Below are 5,423 nucleotides of genomic sequence, written 5' to 3'. Positions count from 1 at the left end.
TGGAACAGGCACCACGTGACAGCGGGTGAGCAGCTGGGGGCTGCGCGCAATTCATAACATTCGCCGAAGCACGCTGTGAGAGGAGGGCGGTGGGAAAACCTGCATAAAATACATAATACTGACAATAAATCACCACAAGAACTACATTAATATAGTACAGTTAAAGGTGAGCATTTATAGGACACCGATAAGGGCAATTATAAGACAGTGGAAACCTGCCTACTGCAGCTGCAGTTAATTGCAGGCAACACGAAACAGACATAGTATAAGAGTTTTGTCCATCTTAATATTAGATTAATGGGTGCTTCAAACCCTAAAAACTTTAGGTATGTGCTTAGATACAATGTGTGGGTTAACGGCGCGTCGCCCTGAGAGGAACAGGTAGCAGAACCTCGAAAAAATGCCCGTTAACCCTATTTCAACGCAATTTAGTTGAAGTTGACGCATATGGTAAAACGACACCACAAAACGATCAAAATGGAAAGGAAATCACGCGAAGTTGGACTGGGGGGATTTTAATCAATTAAATTCCTCGCATGCTGGAGGGATTCGTGGTACAAACGCGTAATTTACTGCCTGTTTTTCATTCACACAAGTACGCGTACTGGCAGTGTGGAGTTTAATTTGACCGTTTTCTGTCAATTTTGTAAGGTAAGTTCCTGTAACTGCAAGAGTACGCTGGCAGCTCACTGCGCGTTTTTTATAGTTGCCTTTACGGTGACTTCATTCCGAACAGCGGGATAATATACATGCTTGGCAGCATTTTCATTTCTCCCAATTTTTGTACCGCCACGGCAGAGTGAATTTCAGAAATCTGAAAAAATATATATATTACAATATTGACAGTGCATTCTGCTGATTCCGAGGCTACCTCTGTGAAGGGTTCTACTTTAGACTTGCGGAGATGCACATGAAACCTTCATACAGTACAGTACAGCATTATGTATTTAAACTTGCAGTTTGTAAGTACAGACAAGAGCTGCTGTTAAATGTGTGAGGATGAAAAGAAAATGATTTTTTTCTGTTGAATAATCCATTTTATGCGGTAGAGATTTCTGAAATGCCTGATGAAGGATGAGAAAGAACACAGAGAGAAAATGGTACAGGGAAAATTAATGCTTTAATATAGTTGGATCAAAGCAGATTACACCCGCCCGTCTCTAATTACCCATTTAAATCATTATACTGAAAATGAAGATCAAATCTTAAATAATTATTTTAAAAATAGCCCACGACTTTCCCAACACGACGGTCCTGCACAAATGCTCTAAGGCAAGAAGTCGATTTCCTATCATGTGAAAAGCGGTGTCTAGCGTGTTGAGCTGAATAACAGTTCTCTCCATCGCCAGCCGCTAACAGAGATGTGCTGTGGACGCAGCAATGATGCGAACATAACACTATCGAGTATAATTGTACGTTTTACAGGTAAAGTGTATACAGTATTAACGCAGCTCTTTTGTAGGTGGAGAGCTCACCAGTGAGGGCTCTTACAGTTGGCCGTTTTTATTTTCATACCGTATGCGCCTGCCGGTTGTTGGTGAAACAAAAAAAAAACGCTTTTTTTTCTTTTGATGCTGGAGAACAGGTAAAGATTATCGTGGACGCTGTTCTGTGCCCCGCATAATATGAAAACAATAAAGCGCATGGGATTCCCTGCTTGTGAATTTCCCCGCCTGCACTCATCGGAGAGCCAATAAAGTCGGTTTATTAATTGCAAAAGTATCTCGATCTGTGTGCTGCAAAAGTTAAAAAAGCGTTGGAAGACCTGACCCATTTGTTTTTTGCTCATGTACGTTTATCGTAAGTTTTGTTTAATATTACAAGGAAGGCGGTATATCCGCGTATTTGAAAGTCATTCATGACTAGCAGAATTAATTACTTATATTTATACTCGCATAATTGCCCATCAGGAGACTCTAATTGTTATAAATTCATCTGCTTTGTAAAGCAGTAGTGAACATAGTAAATTAATAGCCTACGGTAAGCACATAATAAATGCAGGAGCATTCACAGGTTGAAAAGATGTTTGTAGTGCCAGCTTGTATGATATTGAAAAGGTTTATGTAGAGGGATATCAAAGAGGTCTCATTGAATCATAGTTCTTCTACCAGTTTAAATAACCCAATAGGAAAAAAAGTCTAGATTCTTGAAGAAATACAGTAAGCCTGGCAAGAACATCAGAAGACAGAATAAGGACAGCTATTTGAATGAGGCCTCCCAGTGTAATTTTGTGTGTTCTGCAGTACAAAATATAGCATACTATAATATTAATTTGCAAAGGAGTTGAGCAGATGAGGCCTGATTCATGATAACTTTTTTCTCGTTAACATTAAAATATTCATGCAAGATCAGACCAGTACATAAATCCCAGAACAGATTATTATCCAGCCATTGTGCTATCTTTTTTTTCTGTGGATTAACCTCATGTATACCTGCTGTACAATCCAACACACACCTACACAACTGAAATAAGGGAATAGCAATTTATACATGTATGCATCTCAACAAAGTAATGTTTTTTTTTTCTTCACTACAATTAAAAAGTTGATCTGTAGGGAAAATTTGTGCACTGCAGAAATGACCTTTTCATCATGACTCACTGAAGGCAAAAGAAAAAACACCTCTCACACACTCACACACTCACATTTCACGCCTACTGTACATTTTGTTAATCAATCAGGATTACCACACACAGCTGACTTGATACTTCGTACATCTAGTTCTATACACAACTTCAGGAAATTAGGAAGCTATAAAACAACCAACGTTCACTGCCATGATGCATAGCTTTAGGCTAATGGCCTTCACTTTGTGGACTATTCTGTGACCTTTTTGAAGACTCACAGAAGTCTCTAAAAAGGCTTTTCACCAACTGCTAAAATCAAGATACTTACTAGTACATTTAAATTTAGTACAAGTGATTTAAAGTGATTATACGAAGTTATTATATAATAATTCTGATAACATTGAACTTTGAGGTTTGGAAACCTAATAACCTGTCTGGCAAATTTGTATATTTTCAGATGTACCAAAGCATAAGGCATACACACATTAAATAGATGTATAAGAATATACAGTTAAATACTGACAGTCGTGACTGAACATATTTTCCATAGAGTGTTTTGCAGTTTATACAACTGCAGGCAAATTGTATGTTTATGGGATGGAGTCACTTATTCTATTGAATATTGAATATTCATTCTGTGAATATTGCTCAGGAAGGACTTTATTATTGCACCGCAACCAGACTGACTGAGTTAATGGATTCTGTGTTATCAATAATGGGTTTCTTGTTTAAACAAATGACTCTGACTTTATTATACAAAGTATTTTACATAGTTTGTATCGATAGTTGTTGGAATTTTTCCATAACACAGACACCTATAATTTATTTATAGGTTATATTACTCCAGCCTTTGGGTGGAGTAATATATGTTTGGAGCATGACCTTGAACATCTAATTCAGGGCATGAGGAAAACGATATGCTGTCATTTATTGGTAGGTTTTCTGTATGAGGCTTCAAAGTAAATACATTGACTCTACAGCTGAATCTGGCTATGTAACACATTACTTATTTATATGGGCTGGATTAAAGGCACCATGGCAGCAAAGTCTTTTACTTTCAGTTTCTGTGTGAGTCTGTGGAATGGGAATGAAGTACAAAATCAGTTAACAAGATATATCCAACATTTATCACAACAGTACCAGGACACGAGAAAGCACTTAAAGCCCTTGGAGACAGATGCAAAACAATCATATATTCATTTGGGAAGCTTCAAGATCTTATTTTAATCTCTCTATGCAAATTGTGTTGACTACAACAGCCAGTACGTATTCTGATGGATATATTTCTAAATTAATGTTCTGTTGTACGAAATGGCACGACTTGTTTCAGATCTTGTTGAAATCTTGTTGAAACCTAAATGTGTCTGTCCTGTATATGGTGTGAAAACCAATCTGATCAAGGGGTTCTTTGATCCAGAGAAGGACTGAAAGAAGGCTTGAAGAGCAGTGCAGTATTCTGAAACCAGAACTGTCTGATTCAGAGCTTACCAGGGGTTCCAGTCACGCACAATGGTGAATCCCAAATCATGATATAACTCTTTGTGATGCTGAATAGGTCACATTGATAACTATTTCTACTTTATAATTTTCAGAGAATGCATTACAGTATATCTCCATGCAAACATAAATGTTCTGAGAGAAGGATGTGACACAAGATGGGGAGTTGTTAAACAGTAGTTCAGCAGGAGATCAAGTTGTAATCTTGCACTTATTTTTATGTTATATGCATACTTTTATTTCTGTCATATGCAGAGCAGCTTTTGTGCACATTTTTTCTTTTGTTCAGCATTTTGGTCACGTCAGAGACAGACGTCTTCTGCACCCAGTACTGTCAGACCTTAACTTTCCCACTCCTACATTTCTGCCACATTCCTCATTTTGCTCCCACCTCATCATCTCCTTGCACTTGCTGGCCTTTTAGCCACTCTAGGACTCGGCCATCCAACCTTCATTCACCTCCTCCAAGCAATGAGAGGAGTCGGACAAGCAGCTCTTTGACCTCAACCCCCTCATGGAAAACATCTGCACCCGCCATGAGAACTGCTCTGTTCTTCCAGTTCTCCTAATGTCATCCTTCCTCCCTCGAACTCCAGAACAACTACAGATACTTTCTTTCCCATTGCCCCCCTTTTCTCGCCCTTTTTTCCAGGATCCATGCTTGCTCTGCCCTCATCTTCTTTATCCCCATCGCTCTCTGTTTTTGGTCCAGCGTCCAACTCACTGCACCTACAGCCCCAGCCTGTCCTCATCGTTTCATCTCCCCATTTCCCAGTCCTCGTTTTTGCCCTCTCTGTAGGAGTCCTCCTTCCCCCTCCCCCAGCCGTGGATGAGTACTGCATCACCCTGATGATGAGAGTGCATGTCATCACTCTTCTCTGGGCCTGTGCTGCTCCATTCTCAACCGTCTCCAGCCCTAGCTGATAACCCTCTTACCCCTCCTCAGCTGACGTCCAACTGTTGCGGTGTCAGCCTTCAACTATCCCCTCCCCCAAACACACAGGCTTCTGCTCACAACCTCTCATTAGCACTGGATTCCTAGTCACTTTACCTGCTATTTTTTCCTTCAGGACCACCTCTTTAAGAATAACTCTTTATCTGCCCCTCTTTTTTCTGTTTTTTTTTTTTCTGTAGTGGGTTCCACATGGAATCCGTCCACATCCATTCAGTTGCCGCAAACGGACCAGCATGGGGAATTCTCATTATCAAGCTCGAATCCACAGTTAGCCATTCGAGTCTATTTGTTCTTGCCTCCTCATTTTTTTTGGTCAGTTGGGCTTCCTAACATATCCAAACCAACATGATTAAACAAAGCTCACATATCAATATTGGTCACCGTGTCATCAAGGAATTCTGACCT

The sequence above is a fragment of the Lepisosteus oculatus genome, chromosome 12 (assembly GCF_040954835.1).
Source record: "Lepisosteus oculatus isolate fLepOcu1 chromosome 12, fLepOcu1.hap2, whole genome shotgun sequence".
Classification (NCBI taxonomy): Eukaryota; Metazoa; Chordata; class Actinopteri; order Semionotiformes; family Lepisosteidae; genus Lepisosteus; species Lepisosteus oculatus.
The sequence above is the reverse complement of the archived record's forward strand: the minus strand, read 5'-3'. Positions refer to the sequence as shown.